This window comes from Telopea speciosissima, chromosome 4, assembly GCF_018873765.1.
Source record: "Telopea speciosissima isolate NSW1024214 ecotype Mountain lineage chromosome 4, Tspe_v1, whole genome shotgun sequence".
NCBI lineage: Eukaryota > Viridiplantae > Streptophyta > Magnoliopsida > Proteales > Proteaceae > Telopea > Telopea speciosissima.
Genome location: NC_057919.1, coordinates 60,967,844 through 60,980,534, shown reverse-complemented (window position 1 = coordinate 60,980,534; position 12,691 = coordinate 60,967,844). Strand labels below are relative to the sequence as shown.

Here is a 12,691-nt window from a genome sequence, read left to right as displayed (position 1 = left end):
GCCATAAAACATGGGCAGTGGCGTCTTTTTATCTTCTCAAGTGTTGGGTGGACGGTTGGATTCTCAAGTGTGGTGCATTCGCCAGTGCACCGCACTTGAGAGGATAAACAAGTGGTCGTAAAATAAACAAGAAGAAGTAAAAATTAAAATCTTAAGACCCACTGTTTTTGTATGAGTTCTTATGAGTTTTTTTTTTTTTTTTGTGCAAGGCCCACATTGGAGGGAGTCAAAGAGGGACCCACGAGGGGCTAGACAAGGGACACACTAGGGGCCAGCAAGGGGCAGTAGGCTCACTTATTGATAAGTACCTACAACTACTACTACTATAGTCAAGAAAGTGGTGTGGTTTGTGTGATTACACTTTCATCAAAAAAAAAGAAGGTGAGGTTGGGGGTGGGGGTGGGGGGGCGTGGAGACCATCACTCGACCCCTAGACTTACACCACTTCCACTGGGTGGAGTTTACTTGTTTTCAAATGTTTTTGTATGAGTTCTTGTGAGTTCCTTTCTCTTGTTGATTGAGCACAACTCAAGTGTGTCCTGACGTGGCCCAGTGAATGAGTGCAACGACTACTAGAATGTTATGAACAGAAGTAATAAAATTGTTAGGTAATAAGACAGCTGCCCACCCTCCCTCTTTGGTAGTATGATCAAAGTGTTGGACAAGTGTGTGTCCATCAAACCTGGTTCGGTCCGGTTCAACCCGGTTCACCTTTGTATTGAACATTTATACATTTTAGTTTGATATTGTCACATGCGATATAAATTTTTTGAGCATCATGAATCCATAAGTTTTACTTAAAATGGTAGTCACGACTAGGGTTTGGGTTGGGCACCCTTATCATATGGTCGTCGCGTTGGGTATGCCTAGACATGTGATGTCAGAGTACGAATGCGAGTGCTCACATGTTTGATGTGTGCATTGGCGAAGAATCTACTTTGTCGATTCCTTCATGTATTACTGTCAGATGTAGGAAGGGATAGACATGTGTCACCGACACCCTATGCCTAAGGGAACCCTGTCGCTCAAAGTGTGACCACATTCTTTGGTTCATCAATGGCTGAGACTCAAGTGAGTCAAAGCCGGTGTTCTGGGAATACGTGAACACTTTGTGAGTGAAGGAGTTATCCAACATGGTCACCACTGCTCGATTGGGGAACATCAAGATTGAGACTGTCTGTGTATGGTCGGATCAGAATCTGTATCCAGTGCCGGTTTAGAAATGGTTTTGCAAAAATCTATTTTACATAAAATGATAGATTATTTATAATTATTTGAACAAAGTGTTTTGTCGAGTTTTTGCGGGACCCGATCAGATGCACAGACGCTAGTATATGGACATGTACTATGGATTGGGGTTTGGCAGTACATGTGTACATGCCCTAGATTCCATAATGATGGTGTTGATTAGTAGGGAGGTTGTATATGATAAATTGTTATCATATAGGGAGTTATTTGGAATTTGTTATTTTAATTGATTTTTTATTTAATTAATGGATATGGTGCTATTTGTAACTATCCATAGATATTAAATAAAGTAATTAATTAATACTTTCCCTATTAGATTCTGCTTCTTCACCAAGCTAAGGACTCTGAGATAAACAGATAGAGCCTATTTAAGATAAACAGATAGAGTAAATTAGGAGAGAGAGTGTCAGACTCTCACAGGGATTCTTCCCATCTGGGTTTTGGAAACCCATCTATAAATAGAACACAAAACGCAGGAGGCAGGTAGGCTTCCACGTTTTTCACAGCCACCCCCTCCCACGTTTTGGCTCTCCTCTCTCTCTTGTGATTTCTTCTTCTTGCTCTCTAGTTTTGAGAGCTAGGGTTTTAAAAACCCAGATCTGGTTGGAGATATATTCGGATTGGCTTGGAGAACCTTGGTAGCACCATTAGAGGTTCAAATCATGCGCTTGGAGTGCTTCTTGGAGGAAGAACCACTATCTATTGGAGGAGCAACACTTGAGGCTCACCAGGTTAGCGATTCTAGATTAATTCATTCTGTTTTAAGGGTTTTGGGGGGGGGGGGGGGGGGGGGGGGGGGGGGGGGGGGGGGGGGGGGGGGGGGGGGGGGGGGGGGGGGGGGGGGGGGGGGGGGGGGGGGGGGGGGGGGGGGGGGGGGGGGGGTGGGTGGTGTGGCCCGGGGGGGGGGGGGGGGGGGGGGGGGGGGGGGGGGGGGGGGGGGGGGGGGGGGGGGGGGGGGGGGGGGGGGGGGGGGGGGGGGGGGGGGGGGGGGGGGGGGGGGGGGGGGGGGGGGGGGGGGGGGGGGGGGGGGGGGGGGGGGGGGGGGGGGGGGGGGGGGGGGGGGGGGGGGGGGGGGGGGGGGGGGGGGGGGGGGGGGGGGGGGGGGGGGGGGGGGGGGGGGGGGGGTTTGTAGACAACTCGATAAACACATCAAGCCTTTGATCGTGGAGGAGAGTATCTATCGAGATGAATTTAAAGAATATCTCATATCACAAGGGATAATTAGTCAACTAACTAATCCAGGCACACCACAACAAAATGGTGTATCCAAACGACGCAATCGGACCCTATTGGATATGGTTCGGACGATGCTCACTTATAGTGAGCTGCCTCTTTCTTTCTGGGAGTATGCCTTAGAGACAGTGATTTATATCTTGAATAGGGTCTCATCTAGGTCTGTAGCCAAGACACCCTTTGAGTTGTGGAAAGGGCGAAAGCCCAGTATTCAACACCTTAGGGTATAAGGTTGCATAGCACATGTGCGAAAACAATAGACAGACAAGTTGGAATCCAGGACTTCAAGATGCTATTTCTTGGGTTACCCCAAAGGCACGATAGACTATTATTTCTATGACCCGGTTGACCAAAAGGTCATTGTAAGTAAACATGTCACATTTCTAGAGGAAGAAATGATGACCCAGAGGTCCAAACCAGTAGTCATTAAAGAGCTATCAGATAGCTCAGAAACGTCATTTCCAAAAGTGAGACCAATTGACGTACCCGCTGAAATACCAACACCTGAAGAACCTCGACGAAGTGGAAGGACTATCAGACCACCCACTAGGCTTACTCTTCTGACCGAAGAGAAAATAGTGGAAGATTTCCACATGGTATTGATTAAATTGGATGATGATCCGATGACATACTCTGAGGCTCTAAAGGATGTTGATGCCACTAGGTGGCTGGAGGCAATGCGCTCTGAAATCGATTCGATGCATTCCAACAAAGTCTAGACTCTAGTCGATCCGCCACTTGGCGTTAAGCTTATTGGATGTAAATGAATCTTCAAGAGGAAGAAGGGCGCAAATGGAAAGGTCGAAAGATTCAAAGCGAGACTGGTAGCAAAGGGCTATACCCAGAAATAGGGTATAGACTATGAGGAAACTTTTTCACCAATAGCGATGATGAATGATGGATTTTATTGGCTATCGCTGCACACTTAGATTATGAGATCTGGCAGATGGATGTGCAGACTATATTTTTGAATGGGTTCTTGCAAGAGGAAATCTACATGGAACAGCCAGAGGCGTTCTCTTCCTTGGAGGAAGAAAGAAAGGTGTGCAAATTACAGAGATCCATTTATGGACTGAAGCAGGCTTCCAGGAACTAGAACATCAGGTTTGATCAATCAATCAAATCATTTGGTTTTGATCAAAACATGGATGAACCATGCGTTTACAAGAAGATCAGTGGGAGGGTAGTATGTTTTCTTGTTCTATACATAGATGACATATTGCTGATTGGTAACGATGTAGGTTTTCTTTCATCAGTAAAACAGTGGTTATCCACAACGTTTTTGATGAAAGACCTTGGTGAAGCTAGCTATATCCTTGGGATCAAACTTGTAAGAGATCGTCAAAAAAGGATGTTAGGCTTATCACAGGCTACCTATGTAGACAAAGTCCTGGCCAGATTTAGCATGGAGAACTCCAAGAGGGGAAGTGTTCCCTTCCAACATGGTGTCAGTCTTTCCAGATCTCAATGTCCTTAGTCTCAGACGGACATTAAAGAGATGAAGAGGATTCCCTATGCCTCAGTAGTAGGGAGTCTTATATACGCTATGTTGTGTACAAGGCCGGACATTTGCTATGTAATAGGTATGGTAAGTCATTATCAATCTAACGCTGGACGCGAGCATTGGAGTGCTGTCAAGAATATCCTTAAGTACCTGAGAAGGACTATGGAATATTTCTTGGTTTTTGGATCTGATCAGTTGTCAGTATTGGGATACACAGATTCGGATTTTCAAACTGACAAAGATGACAGAAAATCCACGTCTGGGATGGTATATCTAATGGGTGGAGGTGCCATTGTGTGGCGGAGTGCGAAACAAAAGTCTATAGCCGATTCTACTACCGAAGCAGAATACCTTGTTGCTTGCGATGCAGCAAAGGAAGGTAATTGGCTAAGGAAATTCCTATCAGATTTGGAGGTAGTCCCTGACCGTATCAAGGGCCCCATTCTCCTGTTATGTGACAACAGAGGGGCCATTGCACAAGCTAAGGAGCCTAGGGCTCATCAGAGGAACAAGCACGTGCAGCGAAAGTATCACCTCATCAGAGAGATTATCCAGCAGGGCGACGTGAGTATCTCCAAAGTGGACATAACTGAAAATGTGTCTGATGCCATGACAAAGGGTTTGTCTCCAGGAGTGTTTGAGAAACACATGGAGGGATGGGTTTAAAATGTATGGAGAATTAGCTTTGATGTGCAAGTGGGAGATTGTTGGACAAGTGTGTGTCCATCAAACCCAGTTCGGTCCGGTTCAACCTGGTTCACCTTTGTATTGAACATATACATTTTAGTTTTATATTGTCACATGCGATATAAACTTTTTGAGCATCATGTGTCCGTAAGTTTTACTTAAAATGGTAGTCACGACTAGGGTTTAGGTTGGGCACCCTTATCATATGGTCATTGCGTTGGGTATGCCTAGACATGTGATGTCAGGGTATGATGCAAGTGCTCACATGTTTGATGTGTGCATTGGCGAAGAATCTACTTTGTCGATTCCCTCATGTATTACTGCCAGATGTAGGAAGGGATAGACATGTGTCACCGACACCCTATGCTTGAGGGAACCCTGTTGCTGCGAAGTGTGACCGCATTCTTTGGTTCATCAATGACTGAGACTCAAGTGAGTCAAAGCCGGCGTTTTGGGAATGCGTGAACACTTTGTGAGTGAAGGAGTTATCCAACATGGTCACCACTACCCGATTGGGGAACACCAAGATTGCGATTGTCTGTGTATGGTCGGATCAGAATCTAGATCCAGTGCCGTTTTGGAAATGGTTTTGCAAAAATCTATTTTACATAAAATGATAGATTATTTATAATTATTTGAACAAAGTATTTTGTCGAGTTTTTGCGGGACCCGATCAGATGCACAGACGCTCGTATATGGACATGTACTATAGATTTGGGTTTGGCAGTATATGTGTACATGCCCTAGATTCCATAATGATGGTGTTGATTAGTGGGGGGGGGTCATACAGGGAGTTATTTGGAATTTGCTATTTTAATTGGTTTTTTATTTAATTAATGGATATGGTGCTATTTGTAATTATCCATAGATACTAAATAAAGTAATTAATTAATACTTTCCCTATTAGATTCTGCTTCTTCACCAAGCTAAGGACTCTGAGATAAACAGATAAAGCCACTGAGATAAATAGTTAGAGCCTATTTGAGATAAATAGATAGAGTAAATCAGGAGAGAGAGTGTCAGACTCTCACAGGGATTCTTCCCATCTAGGTTTTGGAAACCCATCTATAAATAGATCACAAAACGCAGGAGGGAGGCAGGCTTCCACGTTTTTCACTGTCACCCCCTCCCACGTTTTGGCTCTCCTTCTCTCTCTCTTGTGATTTCTTCTTCTTGCTCTCTAGTTTTGAGAGCTAGGGTTTTAGAAACCCAGATCTGGTTGGAGATATATTTGGATTGGCTTGGAGAACCTTGGTAGCACCATTGGAGGTTCAGATCTGTCTGCTTGGAGTGCTTCTTGGAGGAAGAACCACTATCTATTGGAGGAGCAACACTTGAGGCTCACCAGGTTAGCAGTTCTAGATTAATTCATTCTGTTTTAATTATTTAATATTTATGGGATGCGAAAGAAACTCGAATCGATTTATTTCTGTTGCGCATTTGAGTATGGGATGGATCCCTCTTGCCATGTGATGACTAGAGATGCATTTTTCTCTGTCCCTAATGTGTTCTAAAATTGCATGGGACACATGAGGAAAGGAGAAACCCTAATAGGGATGCACCAGGGTTCCCATGGGCAACCATGAAAAATCCTAAAATTAAAATGGGCACCCATGGGACACCATGGGATAACCCAGGGCGTGCAATACCCTAATATTTATAATTGCTTTCCCTAGGGATCCATGGTTTGATCCCTGGACCGTAGTTTTGCCTACACAAAGCTCCAATCAGAGAATGATGAGCTGGTCTAAAGAGGGATAGTTGATATAAAAATCCAACGGTGGTGGAAGTTGTGGTTCTGAGTAGGTAATGGATTCTGGTTTAGTGGGGTAAAGGGCAAGTCCATATCCAATGTCCGATGAGCGTTAAGGTGTGGACGGTATTTGGCTTGGTTTTTTGAAAATAGAATTTGTTCCTAGATAGCCACAAGAAATATGCGGTGATTGAAGCAACACTGAGACTTAGTTGTTTTTATCGTCTAAGAATACGGAATTTACCTTAGAATTCATTTCAAGAATGCATGCCAAACACAACCCTTGATTGTTGATGAAATTATCAATTAGATCATAGAGGTTCCTACTTCCTAGCTTGAAGATTTTCAGTGCGCAACCCGAGTGTTCCTCCAACCCAAATTCTCTTAGAGAGCTCACAAGAAACAAAGAGGTGTCCGTCTCTTTCAGAAGCTGAATTACAGATTTTGCAAGTATCATCAATGTCAATGAATGATTTTAAATTTGTAGAGGGTAGGAATTTCACCTCCTAAAATTTTTAATGCAAACAACTTAAATATCAAGTGGACTTTAATGACCCCATATAGTCTTCCAAATTTTGCAACCATCATTTGAAATGGGGTTGATATGGAGTCTTCTCAAGTGTAGTGCACTATCCAGTGCACATTTGAAGTGCATCGAACGGTGGCCACTGCACTTAATAGGATAAAAAACTAAGAACAAGTGTGGGGCTACCGTCCGTTGCACTTTAAAGGTACACTGGGCAGTGCACTTGAGAGGATAAAAATTCAGGTCAATATGTTTAGAAAGGAAGGAAAAACCACTTTGGATGAAAAAATCCCAGACTTGCTAAAAGGAGTAAAAAGGAAATTAGTGTGAGGGTAGTACTCAAGGGAATAGATAAGATGGTCTCTAAGTATATCTTGGGAAGATATTGATGATCAAAGAGTGATTCCAATCCCTATTATGAGATCCTTAACATTGATAATAGAAGGGTGGGGATTAATAAGGATGAGATTTTGAAGTGTTCTAATTTAGGGATCCAAGTAAAGTTCCAGATGTTAATGGATCTCCCATTCCCTACCTTCTAACAAACCATATTTATCAAATCAAGAATGATAGAGCGAATACTATTCCAAACCCAGGATCCCCTAAGTTTGATTTCAGATTCTACCTATTAGGCTATTATGCTAAACCGAACTGGCATGCTGACCACACTGAACAACACCATTTAACACCCCTATTAATGTATTTTATGGACTTTTCAACCACCTCTTTGGCTTACTAATACTGCAGTAGAGCATTGGCCTAAGTCCAGGAGAAGTCGCATGTCTGCCTCTCTCCCCATTAGATGTATATATCTTGTTATTCCTCATCCTTCCTGGCCCCTTTCCTTGAGTGGATCGAGATCCTCTTGCTGCCGTCTGTTCAAGCGGCCGGCGTGCAACCTCAAACAGACAGGGGCAAAATGACCACCCTACCAATTGCCTGAGCACCCTGCCCGAGTGGGGTCCACATCCTGCCTGTGTGAGGCCACACGCGGTCAGGCGACAGCAGAGGATCAAATGCTCTTTGAGTTGGGAATTTGGGACGCCCCTAATGGTGTATGGGTCGATTCAAACCCTAAAACCCTAGAAATTTCCTGTTATTGGATTGGACCGATTCCGTGTTTTAAAAACCTTGATAGGAGATGACCGTAAAATATTCAGTCTAGATTTTGGCCCAATAAGTAGGGGACGGAAGAGAAACGGTTGAAACACACTGAAGCCGATCGATTTACAGCATTTTTGTCTTACCCTTTCCTCTCAAGAGTGGAGGCTCAAGGATTTGACCCAATCACAGAATCGAGGTACGTAAAACTACAGTCCCTTTTTCTCTTTCTCTCGCATGGTGACTGCAATTTCTCATGTCTTAAATTGCGATTCGTTTCCATGGATGAAGCATCAAAAGACAAGAATTTAATGCAAATTATTTGAAGCTATTATTCTGATGATAGTTAGAATTGCTTGAAAGCCAACTCATTATCATTCCAAAACTCCTCCATTTCTTTAAAGGTTGAACTGGAAATGATAAGTTGCAGCAGATTGATCCTTTCAATTCTGAAAGTTCGTAGGATTGCTCCATTAGATGTTGCTAGAAACTTTCAGAGCTTCTAGATGGAAGAATGTGAGAGTGAGTTGCTGTTTGTCTGCTATTTGCTTTAGTATTGGTAGGGTTAGAAGTCCTCTGCTTAGTCCATATCATCCCCTTTACAATCTCCGGTTTCTGCCGTAGCTTTCCACTGTTACTTAAATTGGTTCTTGTTTGTAAGTTGAGGATAATCCTCAGAACAGGGCAAACAGAAAAGTAGCCCCTTTCATGGAAAATTTCTACCTTTTCAGAGGTTGTTCCTTTGGGTTTTGAATTTTGGAAGACCAAGAGATTCTCCACTGACTAGAATTCTCTTCTACATTGCTGTTACCAAAGTTCAATGAGGGTTTCAGCTCATATTCCTTTTCAAATCAAGATGGGCAGCTGCAGGTAGATGCTCTTTTACCATTTGCAATGTGGATTCCATCTCCCTGAGGGACTTAAATGATTAATGGTGTCAGCTAGGTTATCTCCTTATGTAAAATGAATGTGGCCTTTGAGTTATTCTGTGGTTCCGTTCTATATTCCTATTTTTCCTAACCTAGCCTCAGTTTTACATGTTGTACACTTGTTTCATTGTTTCTATATGTTAAATGCAAAACAAACCCTAGAGTTTGCACTTGCTATTGGAACATGTGACAATGATCATGCTGGTCAACTATGGACTCTTAACTATTATTAGCCACACCAGGAATTTGCTCTAGGCTCTTTTCTTTGCCTCCAAAGAGGTGTATTTTGTTGCATAACATATGCTCCTCTTGCCTTACGAAGGGACACTATTTGACAGCCAACACTTTGTATTAGAAAAACATTGAATTCCAGCTACTAAATCTCAAGCTCAGGTTGAAAGCTCACCATCCTCAAATTTCAACTGTACAACCATACTCCTATAAATGGTAGACACAAGCAATATTGGTTCATTTGAAGTAGATGTAACTTTTGTCCATTATTATTACAAATCTAAGCTCCCAGTCCTACCCACCCATTCACCCAGATTCAAACACTCTTGGGCATTCTAAGAATTTTTTTTAGGTGTGAAGAATGAGTGGGTGAGAAGGTAATAGGTAGGTTTAGGGGTGCACGTTTGTCCCTGCGGCCCGAACCCGCCTTGAGCTTGAATAGGGTCTGGCCCTGAGCCAGTGTCGGGCCGAGCCAAGGTTGAGGACTCGAGCTTAGCCCACCCTGGCCAAGCCCGACCCTGATTTTAGAAACGTTTTTAACCTTTTATGGTTTTATTTCCTCAATCTCAATTAATTCATTTTTCGTTTCACACTTCCAAAGTTTCACTCTCTCGTCTCCCACGACGAAACCCTTCAAGGCTTCAACTTCAAGCTGCCGTCAAGCCTTCAACCTGCTCTGCAAGTTCCGGCAACACAGATGACCTCTCTCTCTCTATGCATGTGTGTGTCGAGAGCGTCTTGCCTACCTTTATACTGGTCACAAACCAGCATACAAGTTTTACCCAAAAAAAAAAGCAAACCATCATACAAGTGTCCAACTCTCTTGGGCTCTGTCTGTGATTGATCAATTTTCTCCTAGATTCCACCACCATTCCTTGTAAGTCTTTGGAGAGGCTATTTCAGAGACCCATTCTGCGCTAAGTTTAATCCCCTTTGTCTTTTGCAAGAGATATTCCAATGCCCTAATGTTGTTGTCATAGAGATACCCAAATATCATTGGCTCAGATTTTTCTAATTTTCTCAATCACTTTTGATGATGTGAAGGCCTGATGGTCGAGAGCTCCGCGGATTTTAGTATTTCACAGAAAAAACCTAACCGGACTGGCATGGCAAGTCAAGCGAGGGAGATAGTGACAGGGTGGGATTTTGAAATAGCCTTTCGTAGCAGGCCCTCTAGCACCATCATCGTCTTCTTGTTTGGAAACTTCAGAATTCAGATTAATAGTCTGCAACTCCCGGTAGCCAATCTAATTAATCTCAGCTACAACACTCTGTTGCAACCTTGCCATGGACACCATGATATCCGATCCAAAGAACCAGAAACCTTGATTCTTCATCGTTTAGGAAACTCCAGATTCATACTCTGCAACTGTAGGTAACCAATTAATTCGATTAATCTCAGCTGCAACCATCTATTGAAACCTTGCCATGGAGACCATGATAGCAGATCCATAGAATAATTAGCCCTCGTATCCTCGTCGTTTTTGGAAACTCCAGATTCTTCATTCGCAACCTTTCCATGGACAGCATGATATAAGATCCAAAGAATAAGCAGCCCTCAATTTGGACATCTGTGGACTAATATGCAACTGTAGGTAACCATTAAGTCTTGTTTAAATTGAATAGAATGCTTTATGACTAGATTCATTAGTCTCTGTGCCTCAATATGGACATTTGTGGACTAATCTTTAGAATCCTCTTCGAGGGAATTTGGTGCCTGTTATTTATTGTATCTATCCTTGTTAATTAAAGTCTGTCAAACTGGCGTTTACAATTATAGAATAAAAGGGCAATGATTCGATATATGTGGTAGTTTGGGGATTGATCTCTGTACATGGATACCGTGGAGCTCAAGATTCTTTTGTTCATTATGTATTTATGTTGCTGAATCCTAATCTGGTAAAAGGGGTTGATGTTTTTTGTGTTTTGTATACAAAAGATCAAGTAGTTATATATATATATATATGCAACATTGTTAAAATTAGAGATTTATGGCTTGCTAGCATTGCTGTGAGAAACATGAAAATAGTAAGGAGTGTCATGGGGAGTTGCTTTGCTGCTGTTGCATTGCTTGCTAATGTTATGTCTTATGAGAGATCTTACCTCCTGGAGACAAATTAGCAAGAAAACTTGCTAATTTGTCTCCAGGAGGTAAGATCTCTCATAAGACATAACATTAGCAAGCAATGCAACAGCCTGCACAAGCATTTAAAATAAGGGAGACAAATGTCTATATGTAGTGGGAATGTTGAGTATGGGTTTTGAAAAATAATGCATGTGTGTAGTATTCAAATTAGTTGTTAACTATCTGATATCCTTTTGGAGGGTTCTCAAACAGGGGCTTGTCCTCACAAGTTTCTCTTGGAAGTAATTGGTATTGCAATGATTCTTTGCTGCTCTTTATTTCTAGTTTAGTTCTTCAATTTTAGGATGGAATAGTCTTACCCCATCAATTTAAAAAAATCCTTAAATAGTGTCACCACCTAGTTATGGGTCTAAAGCCTACCAATAAAGAATTGAGTCTTTCACAACAGGGCCCAAGCAAGATGTTTGTTTGAATCAGGTTATGGGCTTGGCCTGGGCTGAGCCTGTCAGGTTCAGGATCAGGACAGGCATGGGCTAAGCTAGGAGGATTCAGGGTTCGGTTGGGGTTTTAAAAATCCTGGCAACCTGGCCCTGTTGCAGCCTAGGTAGGTTACTAGTGTTGCAATATGTAGATGAACCTCTTTGACAAATTCTGTCTGCCTAATTTTTCTACCATGTCCATACTAGAAATTTTTGTCCAAACATAGGGGGTTTGGACAAGTTCTTCTGGTCCAAAATCTTTTGGATTTCTGATAATAACGATAGTGTGCGTGAGTGAAGAAATAAGAAATGAGATCTTCAAGACAAACTGAGTTACAGACAACCTGTATTAAAACCAGATTGGGCATGGGCGTATCATGCCCCACTTGCATAAATTTAGGTTCCAAGTTCTTACCATGTACAGTTTAGACAAATAGCCATGGATACATCTCCTTGTCTGTGGCTCAAACCTTGTTTTATCTGAATACTAGCCACTCAAAGTTGATGAAAGCATGAAAGGAATGCCAGAGTGGAAAGGTTGTTCCAACCAAAGGCAAAATATTTATCAAAATTTACCAATTCACTTAAAATATCCTTGACATCTACTGTTGAGTGAGTCATTTGTTGGCCATATAACTTTAATTCTGGCCAAGAAACACAAGTTTCCCTGCAAGATATGGCAAGGAGGACAGCATCTTCTGTTTTCATGTACTGATGCATTCTGTTTATTGGTCTTTGGGTCCTAAATCTCCTCAGTATGTACTTCTCATCAGCCAAAGACTTAGAAACATATTATGTGTAGTTTATGTAATCTCTAGGGCTGCTGCAATATTTTCTCAAATTCAGAGGAAGTAACCAATTTTATTATGAATTATTTGTTTTTTGGCAGATTTTGTTAATTGTTTTGTGGCTCA

General features: G+C 42.4%; 1 long non-coding RNA gene across 1 annotated transcript; it reads left to right on the top strand.

Moving 5' to 3' along the window:
• The first annotated feature begins 9,552 nt into the window (after positions 1-9,552).
• On the top strand, positions 9,553-12,691 carry LOC122657825. Its single transcript, XR_006332368.1, has 2 exons — positions 9,553-9,596; positions 11,903-12,691. It is a non-coding gene; the product is annotated as an uncharacterized LOC122657825 (long non-coding RNA).